Source organism: Hyperolius riggenbachi, chromosome 1 (genome assembly GCF_040937935.1).
Source record: "Hyperolius riggenbachi isolate aHypRig1 chromosome 1, aHypRig1.pri, whole genome shotgun sequence".
Lineage (NCBI taxonomy): Eukaryota > Metazoa > Chordata > Amphibia > Anura > Hyperoliidae > Hyperolius > Hyperolius riggenbachi.
The window spans coordinates 295,231,011-295,251,949 of record NC_090646.1 but is presented as its reverse complement, the minus strand read 5'-3'; the positions used below and the strand labels follow the sequence as shown (position 1 = coordinate 295,251,949).

The window sequence follows — 20,939 nt, the reverse complement described above, 5'->3', positions numbered from 1 at the left end:
GGCTATATACAGGGGGGATCTCTGGCTATATATACAGGGGATCTGACTATATACACTGGCTATATATACAAGGGGGATCTGGCGAAATACAAGGGGGAATGTACTGAACGGGGAGTCATCTGGCTATATACTTTAAATGGGGATCATGTGGTTACCTATCTTAACTGGGGGGGGGGCTCATCTGGCTACCTGTGTGATAAATGGGGGTCATCTGGTCACCTATACTAAAGAGGGGTGTGGTAATTTCGTTATCCATAATAAAGGGGGGTTATCTGGCTACTTAATAATTGCCACATTATATATATTTTGGCGAAACACTACTGCATCATGTGTATTTTGTAGGGAAACACTGCGCATTGTGTGTATTTTGTGGAGAAATGCTGTGCATCATGTGGATTTTGTGGGCAAACGCATGCGCAGTAGTGTGCGGCTTGCCAGAAGAGACCTATCAGGAATCCCCCCCCCCCTGAAAATCCTGGATTTGCCCCTGGATGCCTTATTGATGTGATGTCAATTTTTGTGATGTACTGCTTTCTGATATGATGCTTTTCTGCTACTGTTCATAAATTTAATACAAATCTTTTTGCAACTAATTTTGCTGGTGTACGAGTCAATATTTAATACTTGGTATTTTGAGGGCTATGGCTCAACTAAGCACGCATTGTTACTATAACTATGTTTTACACCAGGTGTGCAAACCTCTTCTCTTAAAATTTGTCATTATTCACGTTCCCTTTATGCTGATAAACTCAGAAAAAACACTGTACTGAAATAAATTAATTTTAAAGAAAAGGTAACAGTGCCATTTCAAAATCATAATATGCATCCATATTACATGTTCAAGATGTGCAAGTAATTGTGCACAATTTAGTGAGCTTCCCTGTAAAAATGTTGAACTGGGAGACAAGAGTTGGTAGACACCAGCAGGGAGTAGAAGGGTGAGGCTGGTCACACTCTTTAGCACCAGCCACCTCTAGACATGTTCCCAGATTGGCTTGCCCATGTTGGGCTTGCCCAGTAGTGGCAGCGTTTGGGGGGCTTGTCTGCGCCCTGCCTCCCCCCTCACCCCACCATTGGTGTGTTTGCTCCCAGGACATGCAATTTGCATCACAGGTAAGTAGAGGTAGGGAATCTATCTTTTGGGGGGGCAACATAGGTGTCCCCACCGGGCATGTCTGGGGGGTGTACCGGCCATGTGCTCTCGCTCCCTTCTCCCTGAGGGGCAGTTGCGGCATTCCCTGGCAATGGATGCCTTGTGGGGGTGTCTGTGCAGCCCTTTATTTCTTGGGGGTACATGGAGGCCTACACACAGGCCCGGCCCTAGACTTTTTGCCACCTGAGGCAATTTTCAGTGAAATCGCCGCCCCCCCCCCCAAGCCGTTGTTGTGGGGAGCCGCCCGAGCTGGAGGGGATAGCGGGCAGGAAGGGGGTATTGGGCCTAGCGGCGGGGAGGGGGTCGGACCCCCCCTCCCTCGCCTGGGTCCCCCGTCCTCCGCTCCCCTCCAGCTTTAAAAAGGTCCGTGCTGTGGCTGCAGCTATTCGTAAGAGGCAACGGGCGGGGATTACTCACCTCTTCCTCGTTCCAGGCCAGCGTGCGCTCCACTGACGTCACTTCCTGCGGCGACCCCCCTCCCCGCCGCTAGGCCCAATACCCCCTTCCTGCCCGCTATCCCCTCCAGCTCGGGCGGCCCCCCACACACGTGGACGGGCGGGTGCCGCCCCCCCAGAAGTGCCGCCTGAGGCAAAAGTTTCACCCCGCCTCATGGGCGGGCCGGCCCTGCCTACACATAGCACCCCTGTTGAGATGCAATATATTGCATGGGCCAACTCCTGCAGGAAGAGCAGGTGGATAGTTTAGATCCTGCATATTCTGGTGGGTGAATGCAATATGCAAACGCTTTGCCACTTTGATTAGTCAGTTGACTTGAGGCAGCCAGTATTTAACCTCCCTGGCGGTCTATTAGAAACCGCCAGGGGGCAGCGCAGCACTATTTTTTTTTTTTTTTAAATCATGTAGCGAGCCTAGGGCTCGCTACATGATAGCCGCTGTGCAGCGGCATCCCCCCGCCCGCTTCGATCGCCTCTGGCGATCTTTGATCAGGAAATCCCGTTCAAAGAACGGGATTTCCTGAAGGGCTTCCCCTGTCGCCATGGCGATGGGGCGGGATGACGTCACCGATGTCATGGACGTCGTGACGTCTAAGGGAGTCCCGATCCACCCCTCAGCTCAGCTCGGGCTTACCGCCAGGAAGGTTAAGTCAGGAGTTGACTGATCAGAGAACACATACCTTTCTCTTGTGCAGCACATAATATTATTGAGTGTGTCAGAAGCTTTACATTGTAATTGGGCCTATAGGAGAGAGATTACCTATTATCAAACTTATCAGTGTACTGCTACTCTTCATTGTCCAGTCGTCATGTTCTGATTGGTCTGTATTTGCTGGTGAGCGTTAGTGTTCTAATTCAGCACAGCATATTCAAAACACCCAAATACTCCCGACTGCTGCTGTTCAGCACCCAACAAGTGGGTCACGTTGAGTTTCACGTGAATCCGATGTTTTATCCTTCCAAATGCTGTCCATTTGTTAGGTGATGAACAACGGCAGTCATGAGTATTCGGGTGTTTTGAATCAGCTATGCCAAACATCAATACTAGTGAGCATGAGCAATGTAAAAACTGAAGCCAGTTTACTGGCCGTTTTGTCTGACTGAGGCTCGGGCCCACTTCAGAACAGCTTTGCAATTTTGGAAACTGTTGAAGGGCAACAGTACTCGTACATGTGTATGTGGTTGTATATGTTAACAATCTGCTAAAGAAAATAATTATGTGTGCCCGTTTTAAAGAAAACCTGTAAAACCGGCTATTTTCGCCAGTGCCCGACAGTGGAACGCACGCTGGAATGCGGAAGAGGTGAGTCATCCCCGCCCGCTGCCTGTTACTAAAAGCGGCGGCTGCTGCTCAACTTCAGCTGGAGGGGGAGCACAGATGGGGGACCCAGGTGAGGGAGGGGGGGTCAGACCCTTCTCCCCGCCACAAACTTAAGCTGGAGAGGGAGCGCACAGGGGGGACCCAGGTGAGAGAGGGGGGAATCTGACTCCCCTACCCGCAGTGAACTTAAGCTGGAGGGGGAGCGCACATGGGGACCCAGGTGAGGGAGGGGGGTCCAACCCCCTCCCTGCCGCTGTGCCCAATACCCCCTTCCTGCCTGCTACCCCCTTATGTGGCGTATGCTACGCCACGGGTCGGCTAGTTTTCTTAATTTTCTTATACCCCTTCCTCCCTCCCCCTGGCAGCCAATCCCAGGGATTGGCTCTCATAGACATAGAAGCTCCCAGGGGGACAGCCGTATCACACAACTGTCCCAAGTACAGCGCTGCCATAGATCACAACGCTGTACAGTGTAAATTTCGCCATCTAACAGTCTCCTGGCGGCGATCGCCGCCGGGAGACTGATGACGAAGCGGAGCTGCACGTGCATCGACGCTCGTGATCTTCTGCAAAACATGCCCCCGGGACTGCACGCCAATTGGTTTTAGGCAGTCCTGGGACTGCCACCACGTCCGCACCAACTGGCATGGAGCGGTCTTTAAGTAGTTAAGGTGACCATACATTACCACCATCAGATGGATCCCTCTCTGATCAAATCTGTACAGAGACAGGGAATGATCTGCCCACACACTGCCCACACACTGCACACAAATTTCTAATAGATTTGAGCATGGAATCTATTGGAAATCTACCATACGACTGCCTCCACCTGCTGGAAGTTAATCAAAAAGACAAGCGAGTGGCCGCCTTTGCTTTGTGGCATCGATCTCTGCCAGATTTGATCATTATGATTGATCATCGAATCTGCAGGATATCTGTGCTACAAATCAAGTAATATATGGGCAACTTTAACCTTTAGTCAAATTCTTTGACACTGTGCATCAGAAATAACAACTGGAAGCTGACGCTTTGCTTTAGGCAACAAGAATGTTATTCTTTATCACATTTTTATACCTTCAGCCCAACAGGTCTAATATATATTACAAGCAAGAGCCGCCAATCTCCATGCCAAGTGTTGAAAACTTCAACACTTGGCATGGAAAAAGGACAGAAAATGAACATAAGTAAAACTGAGCAGGAATACACTGTAAATTACATATTAATACTGAAAATCAGCACTATGCTTGTAACTACTGTATATTTCTACAATGGAAAACCTTACGTGAACTACGATTCAAACATAATACTCCAAATGTCAAATTAATCATCTGATTTTTTGTGAATACTCAGTATTGCGTAAATGCATTTAAAATATAATAGAGATTTATGCAGTGTCTAAATTTGGTATAGAACCCAAGACCTTGTGTGACATTCCCTTCAATAATAACTTTTCAACCCCCCCAAAAAAATCCCTAAACTTCACTTGCCAGAGCAGTTATTAACCCCTGCTACTCTCTACTTCCCCACCACTTATCTAATTTAAATTTGCCTCTTGTTTATCATTATTTCTTTCCTTTTTAGTTTTTCTGAGTTGTGTCTTGGCTGCTTCTCCACAAATTATCCACTTTCCGACTCTAATCCAGCGTTCTTCACATTCTTCCAATCACTGACCTTTGTACATCTAGTTATCTCTGAGTCCCTTACAATGAAAAGGTGCATGCATCCAGCGATTTTGAGGGCCAAATCGACCTTCCGACTCAGTTATTTTATCAAATCGGAGAAAAATCAGTGGCTTAGCATGTCCCTCTGGGCTAATTGTTTGGACTTGCTGGAAGATTTCAGTCACAAGTGCTTGATCTGGTGCACAGCAGTTACGACGTTTGATATCACGACAACTGACAGATCCCTGGCCGGTGTCTCTCCAAGTGTAAAGTGTCCCCCTGTGCCCATGTACAGTATTTTAAAGTCTCACCTCTCCACATGTGTCTCTTCTGCCCTCACCACAAGCAGCTGTACCACATGGCACCAGGCACATGTGACGTCATTTCATGTGCCTGGTGCCACGTGGTACAGGTGCTCATGGTGATGGCAGAGATGGCCAGGAAATTTCGCTCGGCAGGGATTTTCTATGGAGCATGGGCACCAGGGGAAAATTTTTATACTTGGGGGGTGGCCAGGCAGGCAGTGGAGGCAGATTGCTCAGCCAGCTGGGGACAACAATGTGACCAGCGTCCTACAGAGACGCAAAACAGCAGTTGTTAGGTCCTTTTAGTGCCCACGCACCCAACTGCTTGTCACTTAGCAGAAGATGCTAGTAGATCTGGTCATTTGTAGAAAGGATAGTCACATCTAATATTATATTACCGTATAGAAGGAGTGAGGACGATGGATGGCAAAGGGAATAATTTAATACAGTGCAAAGTGGATGGTATTGTGGTAGTGAATAACTGCTTACTCCAGGTCAATATAGGAAGGGTTAGTGAGTGGTGATTGTAGCTCATCAAAAAGGCTAGGGTTTACCAAGATAAGCCTATTATGCGGGATAGTGTATAACCTCTTATAAATAACTTTTGTTGGCCTGACCAGTGTCTATTTTTATTAGTTATAGAAGCATCATTGTTCCAAGTATCTGCTTACACATTGCAGGCCTAATCTGATATATGCAACACACACAATTGCTCACTCCCAGTTCAAGAAATTTCCTACTTTTATCTGGTACGGTCATACACCCTTTGCCTGCCATACCAAATTTAGCAGGAATTGCATTAGCATTCAGGTGGGAGGCTTAGGTTGGACTTAATAGTTGATTACATCTTTTACAGGGACCGCCGCGTGTAGGCATCTCCCACACAGTCCCCTCCCTAACCATTTCTATATACCATATATATATATATATTATATATATATATATACAAATATATAAAACAATTAGTAATGTTTTGTTTATGCGCTTTTTTAAAAAAAATCTTTAACTGTAAACAAGTGGTATATATAACAATTAGTAATGATTTGTTTATGCACTCTTATTTTTTTTTTAATCTTTAACTGTAAACAAGTGCTGTATATATATGACAATTAGTAATGTTTTGTTTATACACTCTGTAAACAAGTGGATGATTATAATCCTTGCATTTGTTATGTGAAAAATATCCATACAGATCATTAACCTATTTTGGTTCCTGGACGTAGTTTCTACGTCCAGGAACCATGCGCGCTACCGCAAGCCCCCGCGGCCGATCGTGCGCGTGCACGCGCACTCTCGGCCGCGGATTCGGTAGCCAAGGAATCAATGTATCGAGCTATGGAGCCCGATCATTGATTCCTCTCCCCCGCTGAAAAAGCGACAGCTTCTCTCGGAAGCTGAGCTTTTTCTGGCCGTCTTCTTCCTGATGCGTCACTCTAAGCGCGTGCTACGCTTAGAGTGACGTCATGTAAACAAACTCATGGCCGCCATCTTGTGGCCAAAAAGTAATACTATACCTGAAAAAAACAAACAAACAGAATTAACACACATTTACATTATAAATCTATTGTTTACCTCCCACCCTCCCAAAAGTACCCAAATAAAATGTTTAGTATAAAAAAAAAACCATTACAATAAAAAAAAAAAATGTAAATATTTACCTAAGGGTCTAAACTTTTTAAATATCAATGTAAAGATGAAATATTTCTATATATTTTTTTTTTTTTAAACTTGTAAATAGTGATAGATGCAAAATGGAAAAAATGCACCTTTATTTCCAAATAAAATATTGTCGCCATACATTGTGATAGGGACATAATTTTAACAGTGTAATAACCGGGACATATGGACAAATACTATACGCGAGTTTTAATTATGGAGGCATGTATTATTTTAAAACTATAATGGCTGAAAACTGAGAAATAATGAATTTTTCCATTTTTTTCTTATTCTTCCTGTTAAAATGCATTTACAGTAAAGTGGCTCTTAGCAAAATGTACCCCCCAAAGAAAGCCTAATTGGTGGCGGAAAAAACAAGATATAGATCAGTGCATTGTGATAAGTAGTGATAAAGTTATAGGCTAATGAATGGGAGGTGAACATTTCTCACGTGAAAATGACGGAACCTGAATGGGTTAAATATTAAATAGGCTAGGGTTGTATAATTTTAAATATGAGCATGCATACCTATTGGCTAGGGTTGTTGCAGGGAAGGATAAAGTGATGTTAAATTTGTAAAGACTGTGGTCAGAGAGTGTTAACATAGATACATAAATTAGATGCATAGTAGATGTGAGTAAAGATAAGGGCAAATGCAAAAATGCAATGCCATTTCTACTAAAGGTTGCATAATTGTAAGTAAGTATCAATATTATCTAAAAGGACTGCAGATATGTCCATAGAAGGGGAATGAGCAAACCAGGCATAGAAATGGTCAAAAGAAACTTGTGGTTGGATTAATAAGTTAAATTATGGGAAGGTATAGGCTCAAACAATCAAGATAATATGCTTTTCATTCAAGCATACGCTAAGCATCCAATATGTAAAATATCATGACAACTGACAGCCTATATAACAAGGCACAATGTTTCAGGGTGTGTCGCCTTCCCCAGGTGCCCTTCCAAGGACTGTGATGGTGGGCATCTTTATGGTGTGGTGAGATTTCTGGCTGTGAAAGAGGAAGTATTGAGAGCTGGAATGCACCATGGGGGGCATAGCATGGAGGTGGCGTCAAGCGTGAGTTAACACCCACACCCCCCTCCGTCCCCATCCGCCAACAAACTTCACCCCCACCCCGCGGGGCAGGTTGTCGGCTGTGCTTAAAATTCATGTTTTATCCGAATCATTACATACAGAGTTTGGATTCGGAACACTCATCCCTATAAGTGACTCACAGACCTTTCTTTTATTTTGTTATGAAGAAAAGTGCTCAGGAATGGATTGGTCTCTCTTTACCGCCCAAGGCCAATGTCACCATCCGCCCCCCTTCAGTATAGGTAGCGAGATGACCCCTCCCCCTCCTCCCTCCAGTATAGGTAGCCAGATGACTCCCTTAACCTCCCTGGCTGTACAGTTTCGGTGGTTGCGTCTGCTGGAGTAATTTTTTGAATAAAACAAGTTGTATACCTTGTAGATAGCACTAGACTAGCTACCTGTGTCCCCGAAGTCCCCCCGCACCTCACTGATCCCCCGGATCACCGGTGCTTATATTTACCCAGCCTGGATCCCGCGAGAGCCGCAGCCTCCCCAATCAGCTTCAGTTGTCGCTATGGCGACGATCAGACATGACGTCTGACGTCATGACGTCATGCGTAGTCCCGATCCTCCCCATAGCGAAGCCTGGAGCTGATTGGAGAGGCTGCGCTATCGCGGGATACAGGGGGTGGTACGTATAATGGCAGCGATCGGGGGAATGGAGCAGAGTGGAGGGACTTGGGGGAAACAGGTAGCTAGCCTAGTGCTAGCTACAAGGTTTACAAGAAGTTTTATTCAAAAAATTCCTCCAGGGGCCATGTAATCCTCTGCGGAGACTACCCCAAGTGTAGGTCGGGGCTACTGCCAGGGAGGTTAATCCTTCCCTTTCGCACTCCCCCCTTTAAGTTCAGCTCACCTCCACACCATAGCAGCCATCGGTGTCACTCACATCTCTGCTCGTCTCCAGTGCAGAAGCTTCCTCTTCCCCTCAGCCTCCAATGCTGCCCAAGACCTGTCTCCAATCTCTCATTTCTGGGAAAAGTTATTGAAAAGGCTGTGTATCTCCAACTTGAAGTGAAACTCTCAAGAAATTACCTCTTTGACCTTCTACAATCTGGCTAAAAAAAAGAACAACAGCTGTGAAACATAGTGTCCAGATTTGCAATGATCTGCTCATGACCAGAGACAGAGGCGAGTGTTCCATCCTGATACTGATTGATCTTGTGATTTTTCTTATTTATGTTATACACATTATGTTACACACATTATGTTCCATCCTAATCCTGTTGGATCTCTCAGCGGCTTTTGATACAGTTAACAGACTGCAGGAGTACTGTGGCCAGTCCTCCAGTGGTTCAGATCATTCCTGGCTGACAGAACACAGAGAGTATCCCTAGGACCTATAATGTCCAAACCTGCACCTCTACAATTCGGAGTGCCACAAGGATCAATCCTATCCCCTCTGGATGGATGAATGATAACTGGTTGAAACTGAATGCTGACAAAACTGAGGTCTTTGTCCAAAGCCAGTGCTCGCCATCAAAACAGCTCTATCCTACAGCAACACCAATCAGGATTGGGAATTCAGACATAAACAGCTCCAACCTTGTGCGCAGCCTTGGCGTACTAATCAATGGGGATTTGAGTTTCAGAAACCAAATTTCATCTGTAGTTAAATCTTCCTACTTTCATCTGAAGAACATTGCAAAGATTAAACATCTGATTCCCCCAGAGGATCTTCCAACCCTAGTTCACGCCTTCATCACATCACGGCTGGACTACTGCAATGCCCTTTATGCTGGCCTCCCCAAAAAGGACCTGCATCGCCTGCAATTAGTGCAGAATGCTGCTGCCAGATTGCTAACAAACCAACCTCGCCACTGTCACATTACACCGATCCTTCACTCACTGCACTGGCTACCAGTAGAATGGAGAATACTCTTCAAGATTGGACTGCTGACATTCAAATCCCTGCACAATCTGGGCCCTGAATACATGAAGGACTTGCTGAAGCTGCACCACACCTCTCACAACCTCAGATCAGCAAGTTCTATAAACTGGGTCACTCCAAGAGTGCACCTCAAAAAATCTGGAGATAGAGCCATCTGTCATGATGCCCCTACTCTTTGGAACTCCCTGCCACACCCAGTAAAGACAGCCCCATCCCTGGAGCTATTCAAATCCAGACTGAAAAGCCACCTGTTTAGCCTGGCATTTCCGGACTTATAAAATTCTTCCTCTGTACCACGATGGTCTGAGCCATGCTTATGCGCTTTGAGCCCTATGGGAGAAAAGCGCTCTACAAATGTTATTTGTTGTTGTTGTTATACACACAGAGGACTGTGGTTTTTTATTATCATCTGTTATGATTAGTTTCAACTGATAATAATAGCACTATCTGTTGATTTTTATCTATCATATATTAAAGTAGTATTTTTTCACTTACTTATCTATATGCTATACAAAAGTTTTTTTCTATTTGTAGGTCCTACATAGACTACTATTATTATTATAATTATTATTATTATTATATAGATTATATATATCTTTCCAATGTTTATGAACCTTTCCCTAAGATTTTATTGATTTATTTATTTATATAGTCTACCCTCATAATATGATGACTATCGCCTGCCCACACAACACCTTGATTTTTCTTAAGAGATGAATAATTTTTACCTTATTACGGTTAATAGAGTCTAGACTCCATCTAGACAGAAGTTCCCTAACCCTTCTTTCAGGAACTTGAAAGGGTTAATCAGGTCTATTATGCCTAATGATACAACTCATCATTATGTTCAATCAATGTGTGTAATAATATTATTTATTTATTATCATTGAAATGGTTATATGGCTATATTAAGGAGTATGTTTGTTATTGTAGGCTCTGCTATCGGCCTGAGGAAGCGGGCTCAGACCTGCGAAACGCGTTTAAAATCTTTTGTATATTTACAGAGATTTCGTCATTGAGATAAGCTACCTCATACGATTTATAATTTTTAAGCTGTTTTTAGACGCTTTTATCAAACCCAGGGCGTCTATTTCCTCCAATTGTGCTTAGTATACCCCCGTACTTCTCTTGTCCGAGGGGTGGTGACAGACCACTGCTGGTTCCCACCACGGTGGACACCTGTTCCCTTTTTTCTTAAGAGAGCGACCGCACCTAGGTCCCGGTCAGGACCACCCCGAGTGGAGTCAGGTTTGTTGTCTCCGCCTGCTTCCTGTGGTCAGTTGCCCCTTGCGGCCCTCCTTTGTGAGTAGCATTTCTATTATTTTCTCTCAATTTGTGTACCATACATATTGCACTGCTGGGCTCCCGTCTTTGTGTCTCCTGTGTCTCTTCTTTAGGGTGCAGAGCCACCCCAACCACACTTTCTCTTCTATCATACTGCCCCTACCCTTTGGAATGCCTTGCCACACCCAATCAAGACTCAAGTTGTTGTTGGGTCCCCTGGGTTCAAATCCCAGCTACGGCACTATTTACACGGAGTATGTATGTTCTCCCTGTGTCTGTGTGGATTCCTTCTGGCCACTCTAATTTCCTCTCACATCCCAAAAACATACAGATAAGTTAATTGGCTTCCCTAAAAAAGGCCCTAGACTACTATGGACATTTCACTGTGGCAGGGATTAGTCTGTGAGCTCCCCTGAGGGACAGTTAGTGTCAAGTCAATATGTCCAGTATGCCAATTAAGTGCATCTGCGGTTTTCATATCACCTAATTAAAAAAAAACATATTGCTGAAGTTTTCATCTAAAGTTTGTCACAAAACCTCCATGTATTTTAGATCATATCCTCAATGAAAGTTACTTTACTTAAAGGAAACCTTAACTGAGAGGGATATGGATGTTTCCTTTTAAACAATACCAGTTGCTTGGCAGTCCTGCTGATCTCTTTGCCTGCAGTAGTGGCTGAATCACACACCTGAAACAAGTATGCAGCTAATCCAGTCTGACTTCAGACTTCAGGAGAGTAAGACAACTGTTATTATTTTAAAAGGAAAATTCCATATCCTTCTCAGTTTAGGTTCCCTTTAAAGGGAAGCTTAACTGAGTTTAAAAAAAAAAGTTTAACTTACCTGGGGCTTCCCCAAGTCTCCTGCAGCCGTCCTGTGCCCTCGCCGGTCCTCGACGATGCTCCGGTTCACTGCCGCGGCTTAGTTGTGTTTTCGACCTACTGAGAGTCGGCGGGTCACTGCGCCTTATCCTTAGCATTCCTGTCGTCAAGAGCATCCTGCGTAGTTGCAGTAAGAGAAAACCTCGTACTGCACCTGTGCAGGACTTTCTTAATGATGGGAACACAAACAAGGATGCACGTGGCCAGGGCTGTGCAGGCGCAGCGGTCAGGGCCGGATTTAGGCCAATTCCGCCTAGGCCATGGCCTAGGGCACCACAGGAGCAGGGGCACCAAAGCAGTAAGCTAAACTGGTGCGGCATTTACAAACTTGCAAATGCAGCAATGCAGGGAGATCAGTCAAGCACTTGACCACGGTACTCTGCTGCTAGCCGCCTGTGCAGCAGCTACATTGCTCTCTGTGCACGTTTGCATTGTGGCCGGCGGCTATGGACTTGGGCAGCATTGGAGATGGAAAGGATGAGGAAGCTTCTGCACTGGAGATGAGTGAAGAGTGATACTGATAGCTGCTGCGTTGTGAGGGTGACCTGGCTACCTATACTAAAAGGTAGAGGTGTGGGAAGAGGAGGTATTAAGGGAGTCACCTGGCTACCTATACTGGAGGGAAGGAGGGAGGAGTCATCTGGCTACCTATACTGGAGGGAAGGGGTCATCTCGCTACCTATACTGAAGGGGGGCGGCTGGTGACAGTGGCCTAGGGAGGTAAAGAGTACAAATCCGGCCCTGGCAGCAGTCCCGCTGACTCCCAGCCATCCGAAAACGAAACTAAGCTGCGGCGGGGGACTGGAGTATCGTCCAGAACCAGCGAGGGCACAGGACAGCTGCAGGGGGCTTCGGGAAGCCCAAGGTAAGTAAAACTTTTTTTTTAAACTCACTTAAGGTTTGCTTTAAGTTATGCCTTGTGTAGCCTTTACCAGTTGAAGCAATAAAAGTATTTGTAAATATAAAGAGTTAAATAGACTTGAGTGCATTTTTTACTGTTTTCATTTTTGTGTGAGTCTCTTGAAGTTACAGCTGCCTTGTCAAAGCACAAATTTTCATAGGCAAATTAACAGTTTCCATGTAAATCTGCTCACAGACAACTATGCAAAACTAAATTCAGTGTCACAATAAGAACAATAAGCTGGATTTTGAATGACAATGAAATCCATCTCCATCAGCATAAAGCATCCAACTAGTGTGGTGTCATTCACCAGCTGTTTCAACATGGCCTTACTTATTTAATGATGTGATTCAGGGGCTGCAAACATGAAGTGGCAGAATTAGTACAAGTTTTTTTTTATTGTTATTATTTTGGACTGAGATAAAGGACATTCAAGTGCCTTACCTGTTCTTTTTTAATTTACTTTTCTTAAAACATAACTAAAGTCAAGAAAGTAACTAAGCTTAAAGGGAAGGTTCAGGGAGGGTGGGTAAAAAATAAAAATCAATTTCCACTTACCTGGGGCTTCCTCCAGCCCGTGGCAGGCAGGAGGTGCCCTCGCCGCCGCTCCGCAGGCTCCCGGTTGTCTCCGGTGGCCGACCCGACCTGGCCAGGCCGGCTGCCAGGTCGGGCTCTTCTGCGCTCCAAGGCCCGGAACTTCTGCGTCCCACGCCGGCGCTCTGACGTCATCGGACGTCCTCTGGGCTCTACTGCGCAGGCGCAGAACTACTGCGCATGTGCAGTAGAGCCCGGAGGACGTCCGATGATGTCAGCGCGCCGGCGTGGGACGCAGAAGTTCCGGGCCTTGGAGCGCAGAAGAGCCCGACCTGGCAGCCGGCCTGGCCAGGTCGGGTCGGCCACCGAAGACCACCGGGAGCCTGCGGAGCGGCGGCGAGGGCACCTCCTGCCTGCCACGGGCTGGAGGAAGCCCCAGGTAAGTGGAAATTGATTTTTATTTTTTACCCACCCTCCCTGAACCTTTCCTTTAAAGCAAAGTCACTGCAGCAAATAAGGATGGATATTGTATGGACATCACAGTGCAAATGTATTTTAATAATATGTATTGGTGTGTCCCCCCCCCCCCCCCCCCCTTCATAGCTCTCTAAGGGCCTGATTCACAAAGCGGTGCTAACAGTTAGCACCCTGGTGAAAAGCCCTTTATCACGCCTAAACTCAGTTTAGGCATGATAAGTTTAGGTGTGATAAGTTTAGGTGTGATAAGTTTAGGCATGATAAGTTTAGGTGTGATAAGTTTAGGCATGATAAGTTTAAGCACCAACTGCGTTAGCACCGCAGTGCACAGCTGATCAAAAGTTTTGCGCTAGCAAAGTCTAGTGCACTTCGCATAGAGTTTAATGGTGCTGCTTTGCGTGCGGGACTTTGTGCGCTATCTACACTTATCTAAACTTATCACGCCTAAACTTATCACACCTAAACTTATCACACCTAAACTTATCACGCCTAAACTGGCTTTTCACCAGCGTGGTGCAATGGTTATCACGCCTAAAGTCTCTAACTAGGTTAGCACCGCTTTGTGAATCGAGCCCTAAATGTTTGCTTTAAAATGAGGCTCTGGAAATTATGTCCATGGCAACTATTCCTTATTTTGGTATTTACTGTATTGCTGGCTGCAAGAGTAAACCAATATATATGATGTGCTGAATAAATGATACTTAGATACAGATATTTTGAGTGAAGATAAGGAACTACCTGCTGTCTTCTATGCAGAGCAGGATCATCCACAAGGCAATGTTGGCAGTTGCCTGGTGCCTACCGAGTGTCAAGGGGCCCAGCTGCCACTTTCTTTGACCCATCTCTCACCTCAGCTTGCCAGAAAGATCACCATGGGAAGCCAAAGCTGCAACCTTGCCTTGGGTCCGATTTTGTCTTTATCCCTCTTTGCTTGCGTTAATGCCTGTAGGGTATCTAACTACTCTATGGAACTCACTTCCACAATCAGTACGAGAGACTCCTTCTCTGGACAGCTTTAAAAAAAAGGCTAAAAACTAACCTCTGTTCCATAGCCTTTGAGACTGCATAATGCAGAGTCACTGCGCTTTGAGTCCCCAGGGAGAAAAGCGCTATATAAATATTGTTATTGTTATTGTTAATTCATGTTTGAAATCTCACATCAGGTTGAATGGTTAGAGGAAGCATACCTCTGCACCTGGCTTCCTCAGTGTATGAGAAAATGGCTTATTAGTTCCCCTGAAACATTTGTCATGCTTCCAATTGATGTTTTTACAATGCTGGTTTGAAAATTAAACAAGTAATATGGCCAATCGCTGTTGACAGCTAGAAGAAATATTTTCCACACGATGAGTGTAACGATCGTTGTAGCAACACAGACGTCTGATTATGTGATCTGCAGAATCACCAATAATACAGACGCTATACCTGATTATGTGGTGATCTGCAGTATCACCAATAATACACGTATAGCTGGCAGGAAACAAGGTATGTGTAGTGCTTGGTGCAACAATAGCCTGGGCCTTACCAGAGGAGCTGGTAGGCACTGTAAGAACTCAGCAACAATAAGGTTAGCAAGACCTCACCAGAGGAGCTGGTGGGGACTTATTAGAACACAGTAACAATAAGTTAGCAAGACCTCACCAGAGGAGCTGGTGGGTACTTATAGAACACAGCAACAATAAGTTTAGCAAGACCTCACCAGAGGAGCTGGTGGGTACTTATAGAACACAGTAACAATAAGTTTAGCAAGACCTCACTAGAGGAGCTGGTGGGTACTTATAGAACACAGTAACAATAAGTATAGCAAGACCTCACCAGAGGAGCTGGTGGGTACTTATAGAACACAGTAACAATAAGTATAGCAAGACCTCACCAGAGGAGCTGGTGGGTACTTATAGAACACAGTAACAATAAGTTTAGCAAGACCTCACTAGAGGAGCTGGTGGGTACTTATAGAACACAGTAACAATAAGTTTAGCAAGACCTCACCAGAGGAGCTGGTGGGTACCTATAGAACACAGTAACAATAAGTTTAGCAAGACCTCACCAGAGGAGCTGGTGGGTACTTATAGAACACAGTAACAATAAGTTTAGCAAGACCTCACCAGAGGAGCTGGTGGGTACCTATAGAACACAGTAACAATAAGTTTAGCAAGACCTCACCAGAGGAGCTGGTGGTTACTTATAGAACACAGTAACTGATTAGTTTACCTGAGCCCCACCAGAGGAGCTGGTGGACACCCATAGAATACAGTAACTGATAGTTTAGCTGAGCCTCACCAGAGGAGCTGGTGGGCACTATTGAGAATGCCTCACCAGAGGAGCTGGTGGGCACTATTAGAATACCTCACCAGTGGCGAGGGCCCACTGGTGAGTCGGAGCGTCAGACAGGCTAGGTTCGGCAACCAAGAGCCAGATACAGTACAGAGTCAGAAGGCAAAAGAGTAGTAGGTAATCAGGCAGAAATTCGGCAACTACATCAGATGGGCAGAAGTACAAAGACGAGTAGCAATAGCAGAGTCAGAGGTTAGCCAGAATCATACACAGAATATCAGTAATATACAGTAAACAATCTCCTAGTCTTGTGTGAAATCCCTGGTTTCCTCCCAGATCAAAGCACACCGGATACTAGTCTAGCACATAAGTATTCGCAACCGCAGACAAGTTGCAAGTAAGCAGTGACGGCTTAAGAAGCAGAGTACACCTCCAAGCCGCGCCCACTCCAATCAGCCGATCCTGAACAGTTAACGTCCGCTCTGACGTCAGCCGACCAGCGGGTCAGCTGACGCGCCTCCTCCCAGCATAAAGGTCCCGTCTACGCGCGCGGCCGCGCGATACAGAAACCTTATGTGCAAATGACAATTCCGTCCTCGGCGTGCTAGACGCCGAGGGAACGGAAAAAGACTCTGAATAGGGAACCAAAGCAGCTGCGGAGACACCCTGCATGCCCGCAGCCGCATATGTTACAATGAGGCTGTGGAAATGATCAAAAAGAGATATACTAGTTCTGGGTGAAGACCTCTAGGTACATGGTGGCCATTTTCTCTAGTCATAAATCCCTGAAACTGTCCACTAGGAGCTCAGAGCCTTGTTTTGTGCCCACCCTGAACACTGTCATGTCTATAGGCACTATTTTATCACTTGTGCCATGAATATGAACATGTAAGTAACTGTTTGCTGTTGGTACTAGTCATACAAGGGATTACTCTGAGGCAGGGAACACACTTGTCTTTCAGTTTTCTGCGCGCGTTTTCCTGCATACATTTTCTGCACACCAAGTGTGTTTCTATGCAGAAAAATGTGTGCTTTTTTCCACAGCAGCTGATGTAATTGATAGAGAAAACTGACAAAATGTGCAGAATCATGATGCAGAATGTCAGTCTTTTTTCTGCGCGCGAACAACATATTAAGTGTGAACTAGCCCATTGATTAACATGAGTTCTCAGTTTTTCTGTGCAGAAAACGTGCACGAAAACAGTCAAGTGTGTTCCCTGCCTGATGAAATTCAACATGTTGCAGTAAGAAGAGGGTTAATATATAAATTGTCTCTTTTTTTGGTCATACCCACAGCAGAGCACTAGTACCGGACAATAGACAGCATGGTAAGTGACAACAGAGCAGGGCTAGACAATAGGCAGCAGGATCAGTGACAGCAGGTCAGGGCTGGACAGCAGGCAACAGGATCAGAGACAGTAGAGCAGGACTAGAGTGTAGGCAACATGACCAGTGACTATGGAACAGGACTGAACGGTAGGCAGCAGTATCAGTGACAGCAGAGCACAACTGGACATAAGGCAGCAAGATCAGTGACAAGTAAGTACAACTGTACTTGGCGAAATAAATGATTCTGACTCTATATATAAGAGCAGTGCTGGACAGTATTCAGTAACAGCAGAGCAGGACTAGACAATAGGCAACAGAATCAGTGACAGCAGAGTAGTACTGGACAGTAGGCAGCAGGATCAGTAACAGCAGAATAGGATTGGACAATAAGCAGTAGGATCAGTGACAGCAGAGTAGTACTGGACAGTAGGCAGCAGGATCAGTAACAGCAGAATAGGATTGGACAATAAGCAGTAGGATCAGTGACAGCAGAGTAGTACTGGACAGTAGGCAGCAGGATCAGTGACAACAGACTAGGACTGGACAGTATTCAGCAAGAAAAGTGACAGCAGAGTAGGACTGGATAAAAGGCATTGTACCTCACCGCAGAAGTGGCGAAACAGATAGGATGGGAGCAAAAAGATTACAACAAGGTGCGAAAGAATGATGAAAAAGATACATATTTAGAGTGGGTAAGCGTTGGGGTAAATGAACTGAGGTAAAAGTGGAATGGCAGGTGGCAGCTTTGATTAGATATCCCAGATTTACCACCAAAGGTGATTAGGTGAATTACAGTATCTGTTCTAGAAATGGTAGCATTACAAATTGAGCTCTGCATATTTTAAATACTTTTCTTTGTTGATTAAGGCCTCGTTCACATCATTTAGCGCAGATGGCTGTGCGATTGGAACGCAACGCGTCCGATCGCACGCCATCTGCGCTCCTATGCGCTGCGCTGCAGATCCCATTCATTACAATGAATGGGATCTGCGCTGCGATTCCCAAAAATGCGTGCAGCACGCGATAGCGCAATCGCGCTGCCACGCAGCGCATATGATGGGAACGGTAGAAGGGCTGTCTATGCCCTTCTACCGTTCTTGCGTGTCGCACACTATACGCGCTGCCAAAATGCGCACGGCAGCGTGTATAGTCTGAACGAGGCCTTAAGCAGACAGAGGCAAAATCTAAATAGTTCATATTCAATTCTTTTCAGTTTTGTGTACATTTTATTCTTTACAAGAAGTAATATAAGAGTTAAAGGACAGCTGTAGTGAGAGGTATATGGAGGCTGCCATATTTATTTCCGTGTAAACAATACCTGTTGCCTGGCAGCCCTGCTGATCTATTTGGCTGCAGTGGTGTCTGAATAACACCAGAAACAAGCATGCAGCTAATCTTGTCAGATCTGACAATAATGTCCGAAACACCTGATCTGCTGCATGCTTGTTCATGGTCTATGGCTAAAAGTATTAAAGGTAGAGGATTAGAAGGATAGCCAGGCAACTAGTATTGCTTAAAAGGAAGTAAATATGGCAGCCTTTATATACCTCTCACTACAGTTGTCCTTTAAGTTTCTAGGTCAACTTCTATTTACTGAGGATGATATGTTTTTGTCTGACATGTGGACCAGTGATGCATGCTTGTACCACAATGATAAATCAGACATATTGGGCTTATTGTTTGAAAACATCCATGCTTTATAGCAAACTATCAGCTTCCCACAAGCATTATTGCAATACACTTCTGGAAACAAAAATACAAGGAATAAAGGATGGAAGTCTTTTTTTCAACCAAGCTACTATGCTACAATGATTCTAATGCACAAAACTCCAGTAGCACAGCTTGTTACTCTATAGCACAATGCACATTATCATGAAGACTCTTACATTGCTACATAGCAATGCAAGCGTTACCCCGGTAACATGTCTGGGACTAGTAGAGTAAGGGGGTTGCTCCCCTGGTGTTAGGTGTGATAAAAATTGCTGTGTGCTTCCTGCACAACATTGGTAGCCTTTTGTACATCAGGCCCAGGGGTGTAACAATAGACCCTGTAAGGGATACAGCCGCAGGGGGCCCAGAAGCAGCAGGGGGGCCTGTGGGGGGGGGGGGGGAGAAGTTTCTTTTCCCTGTCCTGAGAGACTGACAGCTATTGTAAGTGCACGTAGAGAAAAATCTTTGTGCTCTCTGCACAATTGTTCTAGTGACTGCATCTGCTTAGCCACTGATAACAAATCATACAAAGTTTTGCAGACAAAGATTTGTAGACAGTCCTTATTCACTGTGCAGCAGCCTCTTGTGTACACCACCCAGCCCCCAACCTCTCTACCTCTCCACAAGTGCTCTGTACTGAAGTGATGCTTGAGAAGTCTGCAGAGCCAATTCTACTCTATCAGAGATGGACAGAGTGAGTGTAATAAGCTGAGGCTGGGAGCACACTTATCTGTCGGTTTTCTGTATGTGTTTTCTGCACATGGTGTGTGTCTGTATGTGTAAAAACATGCATGTTTTATCACAGAAGACAATGGCACATATGCAATTCACTTTATCTCCTGAGTTTTCTCCTAGGAGATAATTTTTCAACTTCTTTTTAAAATAACTTTTCAGCATTTTATAATTAAAAAAAAGTACCACAAGAAGGTAAAAAGTACTATAAAAACTATTGTGAGTATTGCTTGCTGGTAAGTTAAAAGGCATTTTATTGGCAAGGTGTAAAAATATCACCTAGGAGAAAAAGTAAATTGCATAGGGGCCGATGTGTGCAGTTTACATCTGCATGAGAAAAACACATTCAAATGTGCACTAGCCAATTGAATAACATTGTTTTTCAGTTTTCCTGTGCAGAAAGCAAGGGGGGGGGGGGGGGCATCCAAAGTTTCGTAGATGTTACATAGTTACATCGTTTCTTGGGTTGAAAAAAAGACATTCAACCAGAGAACAAAATACAACATCAGCCTGCTCCCTCACATACCCCTGTTGACCTAGAGCAGGGGTCCCCAAACATTTTGGGCTGAGGGCCGGGTCAACATACTTTAGACTGCTGGGGGGGCCGGAGTATACATAAAATGATGTAGAAGTCTTTGCAGGCCAGACAGTGAAGCATACCCAGGTGACAACCTGCAGTCCAATTGGACAGCAGTGTCACCTGATGTGGAATTTGATTGGAAACCACCAAATTACTGCTTTCTGCCTTCCATGTGGATGGGTGGTGCCAGCAGTGCTATTCTATATGCGGACCACCAATATTTAAGGATGTAGCTGGCCGGGTCTATAAGTAGCACATTTTGTGAGTGGGGGGCCGGTAAAAAAGCCTCAGGGGGCCACATTCGGCCCGCGGGTCTTAGTTTGAGGACCGCTGATCTAGAGGAAGGTGAAAAACCCATGGTCCAATTAGCCCCAAAAGTAACATCTTATTATATATTCATCTGTATACCTACTTTTGCCTGCCTCTTGACCTCGCTCTTGTCTCGTCCTTCTGTACCACTGCCATCTGATACACGTGTTCGACTCGGCCTGTCCCTGACTTCGTTATTGTCTGATCCTTACAATATGACTGACATCTGACTTATGTGTATGACCCTGCCTGTTTATTGACTACGATTGTTTATTGGCTACTCTGTACCTCGATACCTCTGACTTTGTGTACGACTACGGCCTGATCCTGACTACGCTTTACGTACTACTGTTTGTGTATACATTTGTACGCTACCTCATCACGTATCAGC

General features: G+C 45.2%; 1 protein-coding gene across 2 annotated transcripts in view; it reads right to left on the bottom strand.

Annotated features, from left to right (window-relative positions):
* Positions 1–20,939, bottom strand: part of NRTN (neurturin) — a 243,584-nt gene that overhangs the window by 117,697 nt on the left and 104,948 nt on the right. The gene's annotated exons all lie outside the window — the stretch shown is intronic.